Source organism: Meriones unguiculatus, chromosome 14, assembly GCF_030254825.1.
Source record: "Meriones unguiculatus strain TT.TT164.6M chromosome 14, Bangor_MerUng_6.1, whole genome shotgun sequence".
In the NCBI taxonomy this organism is placed as follows: domain Eukaryota; kingdom Metazoa; phylum Chordata; class Mammalia; order Rodentia; family Muridae; genus Meriones; species Meriones unguiculatus.
Genome location: NC_083361.1, coordinates 11,567,975 through 11,580,748, shown reverse-complemented (window position 1 = coordinate 11,580,748; position 12,774 = coordinate 11,567,975). Strand labels below are relative to the sequence as shown.

Below are 12,774 nucleotides of genomic sequence, written 5' to 3'. Positions count from 1 at the left end.
AGTCCTGCTGCAACTTGAAGTGCCAGGGTGTGTTGATACCTCTTGGTGGCCTCCCCTTCTCTGAGAAGAAGAAGAACAGAGAATAGGGAGAGAGGACCATGAGGGTGGGACTGGGAGGAGAGAAAAGAGGGGACCGGGATCAGGCTGTAAAGTGAGTAAAAAAAAAGAAAAATAGTGGCCAAAAAAAGTACTGTGTATTCACAATGCTCAAACATAGTGTGCCACTCAGTGCTTCAGTGTGCCAACCACAGTATTCTATTGTGATATGAGAATGTTCCATTGTGTCACCACAATCCTGAGCTATGACAACTGACCTCTATTAGACCCTCCTAATGGTCACTTATGACATCACAATGCTGTGTCATGACAAAACAATAGAATAATGTGTCAACACAATGCTCCAGTGTCCTACCAAAATGTTAAACTATAACTACACACTTCTGAATTTTGGTATCATAATGTTCTCTTATGGCAACAAAGAGTTCCACTGTGCCATCACTATGCCATGATAATGTCATGACAATGCTGAATTATACTTCACATTATTACGTTGTACCATTACAAAAATTCATTATGTCATCACAGTACTGCATGTTGTCATCACAATAGAATATAGTATCACAATGCTCCATTTTGTCATAAGGCTGAATTTTAATATTACAATGCTTTTTTCTGCCATCAGCATAATATATAGTATTATAAAACTATCTACTTTGACTTTGAATGCTGAATTATAACATTAACACATTCTATGAGCCATTGCATTGACAAACTGTGACATGACAGTCCTCCCTTTTGATAAAACAGTGCTACATTTTCCCATCACAATAGTATCTGTCAACAAACCTCTCCATCCAATGATCCACAATGCTACACTGTCATGTCACAATTCTGTATTTTGTCCTCACAGTAGTATATTGTGTGATCATAAAGATCAGTTTGTTATCACAGTACTGCACTGTGACACTATAGTGCCATGATATGGCTGAATTACAAGAAGACATGCTGAAGGAGGCATTTCCTCAACTGAGGACTCTGTGTTTTCAGGTATTTGTAGTTTGTTAAGTTGACAAAAACTACCTGCCAGTAACAGAGGATATATGAGTCATGGCCATTTTAGAGTCATCACAAAAGCTGTGGGATCTGAGAATATGTTAAAACTGTTGAATCTGGTTAATATCTCATCAACATGCTCAGGCAGAGCTCAGCCTCCTTCTCCTTCCCTAATTTTTAGTGTTTAGGAAACCTGCTCCTGGATTGCCTAGCAACCTATGTTGTCATTATGTGTCCACACCTGGAAGGCGTGGTTACCTTCCCCCTTAAAAGGGCCAGCCTGCCATGTGGTTCCTCTCTTGGTCTCTCTTGCTCCTGGCCTCTTGCCTTCTGACCCTCTCCCCTTTCTCTATGGGGGCAAGTCGCCTCTCTTTCCCCCATCATGTCCTGCTCTCCCTTCTCTCTCTCTCTCTCTTCATCTCCATCTAATAAGCCTCTTTCACATAAGAGCTGTTGTGTGCCTAATTGTCCTTATTTAATTAGTCCCCAACAATGGTGCTGAAACTCGGGAGGGTGTCCTGGCTTAGCCAGAAAACCTTCTTGGACTTCTAGGGGACAATGGATGGGTACAACAGATCTCTGCTCTATCTATGCCTAAAAATATTATTTTTCCTCAACTATCTTACTGTGCTCGGCACATATGTCCTCTCTGCCTGCACTGGCAGTGGCGATGGAGGTGGCAGCTCCCCGAGGTGGCTACCACGACTCTTGGATTTATTCCCTGCCAGTCCTCACAAAATCTGCTTGGGAAAATCGCTGGCTCACTGCTTTGGGTAAGAAATTGCTGGGGACCCAGTACACAAATTTGCACTGCTGCCTCAGGCTTCCACAGGCAAAATTTTAAATTTCCTGCACAACGCTTGTCCCTGGCTGGTTTGCAGATAGGCTTTTCACCTGGGCAGACTTCCATGACATGCGCACACAGAGAGTTTTAAACCTGGGCCGATACAGCCATCCCAGGAGCAAGCACCTGGTCTCCCTTTGCAGCCACAGTCATGCATGCACGTGGCAAGGTGCCATGTTGATTTTAAATAGAGAAGCCGCACCACACACTTGCCCCTCACCCCACTCCTGCAGAGCTCCAAACCACACACGTTCTAAACACTAGTTCTCAATATTCTGACCCAAAGGTGCTATTTCCAAGCTTTAAAAAAAAAAAATCTTTTTTTCCTGATTTCTGTACATTCTGTTTAAAAAATATATATATATATACATATAATTATTTAAATCCTTATCTAATGATTTATATAATTTTCTCATTGGGTTTACAAGACTTCCTTAATCAAAACTGTTTATTTCCTTTTAGACTAGGACAACAACAAGCCTCATTTTAAATTGGTATGGATTTTTATAAAAATTCAAAATTACATTTTACTATCTATAACTCAACCCTGCTTCAAAATAAATTTTATATAATAATAAAATTTCAAAGTTATGAATGTCTATTCAAATGAAGTTGGTTTGTAATGTACATCTAAATGCCTATGTCCTTTTCAATTCCTAAATTAATAAATACTGTTGCTGTTTCTCCTGCCACGTGCTACCTATGATCCAGATTCACCACTAGGCTTTCTGGCTAATGGGTTTGCTATAATAAATTCAAATATAATTTTTAGATTGCTTTATACTGTTCTACTAAATTGTTGGTTTTAAAACTCATAACTAGAGCTGGTTACTACATACAGGTTTTTACCAATATTCTAAATTAAGATCTATTAATTTTAGAGAATTTATTTATGTTAAAACTTGGTCATTATGCTATATCTTTACTATCAAAAAGTTAAAGTATGCTTGGCTTATTTTTAAAAAATGGTATTATTAACCTATAGTATAGCCTTAGACTTTTATAAGCTATAAACTTTTTATATACTAAATCCTACAGAAAACTGTTGTGCTCTCACTTTAATGGACTATATTTATGACTTTTAAGGCTCCAACTTAACAGGGACAAAACCTAAAGTCCTAATATTTAATGGTTAACAAATGAAAGTTAATAGTCATCTCATAGATGTCCAAATATACACTTATAGTCCTACAGATGCAAACATGTTCTTACTGCAATCTCTAATAAATAGCTGCAGATGGTCCTTGAGTCACCATACAGGAGTTGGTAAAAATAATTAAAAAAGCCTTCCTGACAGGTTCATCTAGAGCAAAAACTATGTTCCAGACCTTGGATGCTGCTCTGAGGATGTTGGCATTCCTGCACAAAAACAAGAGGTCTGCAGTGTCCCATCCTGCTGGGTTATAATTAAAAGTCAGTTCTGCCAGGTGACTATTTCAAATGCAGTCAAAGGGGACACTGGTATCACTGCTGCCTCAACAAACCATAGCTACCTGCCAGCAGACTGGTCTCTGGAAGTCAAAATGCTCCCATGCAGGTTTGTCCTCTGTGCCCAGACATGGAGGCTCAACCAGCACAAGAGCCACAGATACTTCCAGCCTTCCAACTCTTTGGCCTGGCAGAGGACAAATAAATGGCTCCTTGATTCAGTGACCTCTACCAGCCTTGCCCAGCCCAGGGTAACATTGTAGGTCTGTTTTGGCCTCACAGTGGGGTTGCACAGACATGTTGCCAACTTCTGTGTTGGGAGACTTCAGATGCCTTCTTAGTTTTCTTCACATGCAGGAGACCAGGCCTTAAGCCTAAGTCCTAGAGTTGCTATTGTCAGGCCTAGACACAATATGCCTTGTTGCCAGACTCAAGACACAGGCCTAAATAAAGGCCTCCCATCCCTTTATTTAGCTAAAGGACAATAAATCTTTATAGCAGTCTCACCTGTCCCATGGTAAATAACTAGATACAAAGGCTCCCCATCAAAAAATGTTGTTTGAAGGTCTAAGAAAATGCCTTAAGATTGGTAAATGCAAGTTAGACATGTTTGAGAGTCTAAGAAAGTGTTTTAAGGTTGATAAATGCAAGTTATAAATGTTTACATGTCTAAGAAAATGTTTTAAAGTTAGTAAATGCAAGTTATAAAGATTGCAAGGTCTAAGGTGATTTAAGGTATCCTAAATAGGTAAAAAGGCTTAATAGTTCCTCCTGTTGCTATGCTATTGTTATATTAGCTGTCCAGAGTGTTGACCTTTATCAATAGAGCTCTGATTTATTAATCTAACTCTAATAGGAAAACATGCCACTATATCACCCACTATCATGGTTCCAAGCTCAAGATTTTAAGTCTCCATAATGTGTACTTATACTAAAGGTTAAAATCAAGTAAGATTTTGTCTCTTCTTTACAAAGGGCTCCTGCCTTTTCAGAGCTCACCTTAAAGAATGCTTATGTTGTTAACACATATGTATGTTACTGCCTTTTCTACAATTTATATTTCAGTGCAGATTACAATTGTGATGCTAACATGTCTAAAGTTTTATCTCCTTCATAAAACTTAAAAGTAATTCTTGTAAGCTGCAGGAAATCCACCTGAATCCACCTCTCAAGGCAATTGGGCTCCAGATAAGTACTGCACTTATTGCCTATCTCAAAAGGTAGGATTCCTCCACTCTTCCTAGTTTTGGGACTTCCTTTTCCTGGCTACCAGATTGCTATTTGCTGCATGCAACACCAGCTAGATTGGTGACTTCTCATTGGCAAGCCACTAGCTTGGTGAGTTCACCTCATTTATCAGCATAAAATGCCTCTCTTGGTAGGGGAAATTTGAGCATTCAGCATTTGGCAATTTCCTACTATCATTTGAGATGGAGTGCCTCCCCTTAGCCATAGTCTTCACTGGCTACAGTTGACCCTTTCTGCTGACCTCCATTTAGGACTTCCTCTTTCCCCTGGGAGAGATTTTTTTCCCTCTATATGCACAGTTTCTCCCCCTCACATTTGCCTATGAAAATCCTAGCACCAGGTAAACTGTGTGTCCTTGGGCAGCTGTGTCCCTGGTCTCTGGCCAAAAGCTGATGAGCTATTGGATCAGGTAGGACCATATCTACTGGGTCAAACCTTGCTCATGGGACACCTTGACAGGTGACTGATCCCTACCCTCCCAATGGAAATAGTCCATTCATCCATTCTTCCAGGTTCTCCTCAGGGATGTCTTCTGGAGAATTTCAGGTTTCTAAACGTAGTGCCTGCTCTAAGGGCCTCGAAGTTTACACACATCTGTAACCAAACCTCATCTCAATCACAGATCCAGAGCAAAGCCTTTTTAATTACTGCCAGTGATTGGGTAAATGAAGGTTCTCTCAGGTAAATGGAGGTTCTCATGCTCAAGTCTGCTTGATCAAACCTTCACCTCTGTTTGCTCACCCAAAAGTTTTAAATGTACACCTAAAGGATTTTCTCCATAACCTACTTAATTTTAACTTTTGCCTATATATATGTTTCAGTATCCTGTCAGACACAGATGTTTCCCATATCCACAACAGTGCTAAAGCAGCTACCACAAGTGTTCAACCTGACCTCGCAGACTTCCATCAAGCTGGACCTGCACTTTCCTTCTCAGCCATGGTTATTCTTGCAGACCCTGGACAACATCAAAGCAGCCTGTTCTTCCTGGACTTGGCCAGCATTTCAGCCTTTTGACCACCCTACAGCACCCCCAGTGTCAGCAGGAAGTAGCCAGAAGAGAATCTATGCCCGTTATTCACTAATTATTAACTAAATGCTGGAAATGTGTGCTCAGGACCAGGACAAGCAGCTCCAGGTTCTCCCAGCATTCCTCAGTCCCTACCTGCTGCCTTGCATGGCTGGCAGCTCTCTCCTGACAACCCTCTACCCTAAAATTTTCAGGGTAGAGGCTTCCCCTCCTCCTCTTTATCATGAAATCTGACCATTTTGTAGCTATTATTTCTTCTCTCTCTCTTAACATGGTGTGGCAACCAAGAGCTGTTTCCAATGAACCTAAATTTATATACTTTAACTTACCTTACATGAGAAGCAGCCCAAGTTCCTCAATTTTTAATTATAGAAAAAGGGAAGAATGTTAGTATTTAGGAAACCTGCTCCTGGGTTGCCTAACAACCTATGATGTCATTATGTGTCCACACCTGGAAGGCATGGTTACCTTCTCCCTTAAAGGGACCAGCCTGCCATGTGATCCCTCTCTTGTTCTCTCTTGCTCTTGCCTCTTGTTCCCTCTTGCCCTTTCCTCTTCCTCTGTCGCCCCCCTTCTCACATCATGTCCTGCTCTCCCTTCTCTCTCTCTCGTCATCACCTTCTAATAAACCTCTTTCATATAAAATCTGTTCTGCACCCAATCATCATTTTTAATTTGTCCCCAACACTAACCACAAGTGCAGTTTGACCCAATGTCAGCAGGTATAGATGTTGGTGCTGTTATCCCCGAGGGATATACAAAGAAACAATGCCTTACTTTTCTGTATGGTGGCAGAGAGTAAAACTTCCCCCTTCTTTCTCTCTCTCTCTCTCTCTCTCTCCCTCTTTCTTCCTTCCTTCCTTCCTTCCTTCCTTCCTTCCTTCCTTCCTTTCTTTCTTTCTTTCTTTCTTTCTTTCTTTCTTTCTTTCTTTCTTTCTTTCTTTTCTGTCTTTTGTTTGTGGGAACTGCCCTTTCTTCTCATCCATTTCTGATACTGATGGGTGAGCAATTGTTTTATTTGGTATACACTCTCCAGGTTGTGTTGTTTCCATGCTGGCTGCTCACTAAATTGTCTGGAAATCTTAAGATATTGATATCTAGACTTCTCTAGCCACCTTAAGTTCTTTAGTATGGGTGAGGCCTGGGCATTGGTAGATTTAGAAGGCTTCAAGTGATACTTATGTCCAGCCAGGGTGAAGAACTATAGTTGTAAGAGCAGGCTGATGGAAGACTTCTAGCAGGAGACAAAAGAAATGCATCCTTGAGATCTTCAAACATGTTCATTTACTAGGGCAGGCAGGTAAAGAATATTGTCAGAGGCATTGCCCTCTCCAGGCATTGCCTGTATGGCTTTAAAACTCCACCTGGAAAAAATGGGTGGCAGGGATGGGGTAGGATGGTCATGAAATATAGCTAGGCAGTTAAAAACAGCTCAACGACCTGGATTAGAATTCCAACACCCAAATGGTGACTCACAACCATGTATAACTCCATTTTCAGGAGATCCACCTCCCTGGTCTAGACTCTGGCACATGGTGAATAGACATAAATGCAGGGAAAACACCCATATACATACAATTAAAAGTCCCAGGCATGACATGCAGACATATGCTTTAGGGCATGCCAAGATCTCTTAGAAGCCAGAGTTCTGCACTGTGCGATTATGGTAGAGAGATGGCAGCTGTTCTGGTTGAGAGATGACCTTGAAGAGCAGCTCATTATTCATCGGCATTACACAGACCAAATAAGAGAGTGATATAATTAAATTTTATTTTATAAAGATTACTGTGTTTATTTTGCATGAAGAAGAAAGGTTAGGCTTAACTCAGAACTGCCATGGGTTCTATGTGGATTTATTGCAATTAGCCACTAGGATGACATAAGCATGCTATTCCTTGCTTTAATGACTGTGCAGCTCAGTCTAGAACACTTGTATGTCCTTTGTGCAAGTTATGAGAAGCATCAAGATAATATAACTTCAGTTTATGCATCCTGGCCTATGCTTTTCAATGGTCACTGCTGTTATCCAGTTCTTGCTTTCTGTGTTTAATGTTATTTGTACAATTTAAATTGTTTTCTTTCTCAAGCTAATGAATCAATGATTTTCATTTGAGTAGAAATTTTTAGAAAGTCCTTTCTGACCCAGTGACATTAAGCTGATGCTGCAGGGTGCTGAAGACTGGATACCTGTCTCAGGCATCAGCCAAGACTCTTGGCTTATTCTCCGGTTTCTTTTCCAAATCCTGTCTTTGCTACTGAATATTTATTTCTTTGTTCTTCAGTTTAGATTAGAGGAGAAAGATCTGTGAGCCAAGTTGAGTGAAGTATCCTCAGCCCATTTGTTTCCCTGCCCCACAGCTGGCAGGAAGCAATAATATCAATTGCTTGAAGAATTGCTTTTAAGTTGACAGAGGTATAGGCAAGGAGCTGAGGTAATGTTTTTAGGACTAGATTTGGCCCACTGGACCATTTAGAATGAAAGACAAGCCTTCATACTCTAGAAAGAAACAGCAATCCTCCATCAGTTTCTTTAGATTTGATTGAAAAGGCTTTTGTGAAAAGTGGTAATAAATAAAAACAGGATTGGCTGCATCCCCTTTGTTAACTGGGCTTGCATCCTTAAGAATGCCATTTGGGACTATTGGCTCCAGGTCCTCAGTCAACAGAGAGACCTTGGTCTGTGTCCACAGAAATACACTTTAAGTCATTTGAACTTGGACTAATTTGGGTTCATACATCAGAGGCACACAAATTCATGGTAAGGGTGAAGTAATGGCATTGTCATTCTAGAGTCTTTACCATCATTCATATTTTTTGGAGTTTGTTCCAGATCAAGAGATACCAAATAGGTTGAGGCTTGTAAAACTCTAAATACCACCCACCCTGATTTATGGTATTTAGGGGGTAATTGAATGATTAAGCACAAAGTTTCTAGTATTTAAATTAATGTGTTTGACTCTTGAGACCTTGAGGTTGTTTGCTTACTTGCAAAGTGAGAACAAAACAAAACAAAACAAAACAAAACTGTTCTTGTTAGTAAGACATTCAACACTGTAACATAGGACCTGAAACAAATAGTTTAAGAGGGGTGAAGTGAGGTTTTCTTTGACACCACTTTCAGAGATGTCAATCCATGCTCAACTGAGTCAAATACTTGGTGACTGAAATACTTGAGGTCCTCTTGTCATCTTGAGAGACCAAAAAAATTAAAAATTAGCAGCTATTATTAAGGCCTGAACTAGGTGGGTGAAGTCCAGTAATGCCCTGAGGGGAAGGACTGCCTTGGGCATGCTGGAAGAAACCAGAATCTTTAAATCACCCAACTAAGCCCTGAGTGCAGGGCTCACCACTTCAGCAGTGGGGGGTGTGGGCCCAAGCTGCAGCTTGTAATTTGTAATGAAAAATCCTCATGTGGTTTGCAATGGACTCGGCTCCTGGTGGTGATCTTTTGGGGTATCGAGATTAGGGCACAACAGTCCAAACCCCAAAAATCTCATCTTGAGATAGGCAGATGTAGGACTGTTCGCTCTTTGCCCTAGATCTGCATGTCCTAGAGCACATAACCTTACAGCCTCCACTTCTGCCTCCCTTCAGGTGGTCGTGTAGCCTGGTGGGTGGCCAGTTAAAGGTTAAACTTCCTCTCTCTTTATAAGGCATGTCCCACGAGCACCTGGAATTCCTCTTCATGCAAATAAGGCATCCCCAGCACCTTTGCCCTTATCAAGGGCTATCAGGAATACTGATCATCCATGATCACTTACAGCATTGTACAGTTCTTACCTAGGCTTTTAGAGCAGTTTCACATTACAGATAGTTGGGGTCATGACAGAGCTGTAGGCTTTTCCAAGATGTAGTTTGAGACTTAATCCCCTTCTCTCTCTCTCTCTGAGATTGGTCTTACTGTATAGCACTCCTGGTCCTCAGTCTCCTCCATGCCCCACTATCCAAGTCTTAAAGAGTAGCCATGTAGTTGTTGTGCCTGAATCGAGATACCCCAAAAGACCACCACCAGGAGCCGAGTCCATTGCAAACCACATGAGGATCTTTTTATTACAAATTACAAACTGCAGCTCGGACCCATTCCACCACCACCCCCCCAACCCCACACCAAAGCGGTGAGAGCTGAGAGCCCTGTGCTCAGGCTAGTTGGGTGATTTAAAGATTCTGTTCCCTCCCAGCATGCCCAAGGCAGGGGTGATTCCTGCCTGGCAAGCATCTATTGGTCAAAATGCTACATTTTAAAATGATTGGCTATAGGAAGGTCCCCAAACCATTAATGATCTGGTGTCCCTCCTTAGGGGGATGGTCCAGTTTCCTAGCATCTGTATCTCTAGTGAGTGGGGAAAGAATGCAGTATGGCATGTTCTTCCCCTCAGGGCATTACTGGACCTTGCCCAGCTAGTTTAGGCCTTAAACTTTTTGGTTTCTCATAGTCTTCCTATTACATCAAGCTGCCTTGGATCCCCTAAAATAATACCCCTTCTGGTGTGTGTGTGTGTAGGGGGGGGGACTGAGAAGGTAATAACTTGAAAACCTCAGGCAGAGGCTCTGAACAGGAGCAGAGAGCTCAACATGATTCCTGACTATACTAAGAGGACAGGGAAGTGCTACTACAAAGAAGAGAACGGGTGGCCAGAGAAATGAGAGGAAAGGCAGAGGGCAACTGGAGACCAAGTGCTGAACACATGTGGAAGGTCATGCAATGGCCATCAGTGGATATAGGTGCTGCTATAACAGAAAATACTCACTAAGCAGAGAAGAATGGTCGATTCTAGAAAAACAGACTGCTTAAATTTTCCATTTGTGCCTGGGTGACCTAAGTGATACATTCTCTCAGAAAAATACAGTTTTTGTTTTGTTTTGTTGTTGTTTGTTTGTTTTAGTTCATAGAGAATCATTGGGAGTGAAGGAAAGGTCAGATTCAAAGATGGCACATAGCTGCAGGATCTGGGGAAAGGGTGCACATATCTTCCCGGATTCTTGATATCTGGCCTGTGCCTGGATGCTTTTTGGGGCCGTTTCTTTCTGTGTTTTTGCACAGTACCTCTAAGGGAGGATAGCTCCATAGGAGTCAGTACAAGACACACCAAAGACTCCAAATTCTCAGCTCACAAAAGATTTATTACCCTGATTAATAAATAATAAGCAGGAGAGGGAGCTGCAAGGCAAGCATCATCATTAGCATCATGCAGCAAGCAAGCAACCAGCTGTTTTTTTGTTTTGCTTTTTTTTTTTTTTTTGAAGGAATGGCTTTTAAGAAGAAAAGAGGGAATTTGTTCTAGGGTGAGTTGTTAAATCCTGATTTGACATGTTAGCCAGATAATGAATTTGATTGCTGGACCTTGGTGTTTTGTCTCAAGAATGCATTAGTGGACAAATAAGGGAATGGACCTTGGGAGCTAGCTTTAGGAATGTAATCTACCAGTTTTTAGCAAGGGAGAGGGAATAGGGGAAAGTGAAAATCCTGTCAGTGCCATGTTTGTCATCCTTGGGCCTCTTAGAGAGTCCTTCAGTACCTGGAATCAACTTACAGAAGTAGGGATGACTATGAGCTTCAAATTCTCAAGGATCAAAGGGGATGAACTGTGGATAGGGCAAATCAGGCCAACATGCTCAGAGCATGACCATTGTTCATGGAAAGAGTTACATCAATAGTGTGGTAGTGCGATGATGCTTAATATTGACTCGAACAGCCTGGAGCAAACGTTTGAGTATGTTAGGAAGGGATCACCTAGATTAGCATAGCCTCTGAGAAAGTCTTTCAGGGATTACCTAGATGAGATTAAAATTAAAAAAAAAAATTAAAGCATTATTTTTAGTCATGTGTGGATATTTATACATGAATGCAGGCACTTGTAGAGGGAGAGGTGACAGATACCATGGATCTGGGTTAGAGGTTATTGTGAGCTCCCCAATGTGGATACAAAAGCAGTAAGGTTCTTAAGTTTTGAACTATCTGTGTAGTCCTGATTAGGTTTACTTTTGGCAGATAGACACACCCTGCACATGAGTGGCACCATCCCTGGGCCTTGGGTCACAGACACTCTAAGCTTCCTGACTGTGGATACAGTGTGAACAGCAGCCTCAAGCTCTCACCGCCATGGCTTTTGCACTATGATAGACTTCCCTTCCAGTTATAAACCAGAATGAACCCTTCTTTTCTCGAGGTCAAGGATTTTGTCGCAGCAATGGGACAAGTCGCTAACAGACACTGTGAATTTCCTTTCGGGCCATGGTCAAGAACATCTTTAAGCTCATGTGTCTGAACCTGGACAGAGCCTCACAGCAGGTCTCTTAACTGACTCTCCTGACGACGGAGGCCTTTATATCTAATTCTTCCTTTTACTCTGTTCTAAAACCAGAGCCAGCTGAGTAAAGAATTCCATAGAGGGATGTCATATCTTCTGTGCCAGGGCTTTGTCTGGAGGCAGCACTTCCCCAAGTTAGTTGTTCTACTGTTTTTTACTGTATGCTTTGCTCTGTCAACACTCCTCATTTTGTGTTATTTCTAAGCATACAAAGCATTAGCTATCCTATATAAACCGTAAATATACCTATCATTAGACTTTAAATGTTTATTTTTATTTTCTGAACATGAGCGTTTGCCTGCACATGTCTATATACTATGTGTAAGTATTTAGATATCTGCTTCTGGGTTGCCTAGAAAGCTATGATGTCATCATGTGTCGATGGCCAGGTGGCCACACGTGGAAGGTGTGGTTACCTTCCCCCTTAAAGGGACCAACTCACCACATTGTCCCTCTCTTGCTCCCTCTTGCTCTTTTGCTCTCTCTTGGCCTCTTCCCTTTCTCAGTCTCAGCACCCCTCTCTCTTTCCCCCTATCATATCCTGCTCTCCCTTGTCTATCTCTCTTCATCACCATCTAATAAACCTCTTTCATATAAAATCTGTTGTGCGCCTGGTTGTCATAATTTAATATGTCCCATCATTGGTGCCGAAACCCGGGAGGGTCTCTCCTGGTTTGTCCAGGAACCCTTTTGGACTCCTATGGGACAATGGATGGCTGCAACAGATTTTTTTCTGCTCTATAGATGCCTAAACATCTTTACTTTTCCTCAACTGCCTTACCGAGCATGGCACATCTGTCCTGCTGCCTTCTGCGGTGGCTCTCAGCAGCTGCTTGCCACTGCTCAGACTTGTTCCCTGCCAT

The 12,774-nt window shown here is 41.7% G+C and overlaps 1 pseudogene; it reads right to left on the bottom strand.

The window, feature by feature from the left end:
- Window positions 1–12,774, bottom strand: part of LOC110564751 (small ribosomal subunit protein eS8-like) — a 27,822-nt pseudogene extending 15,048 nt beyond the window's left edge.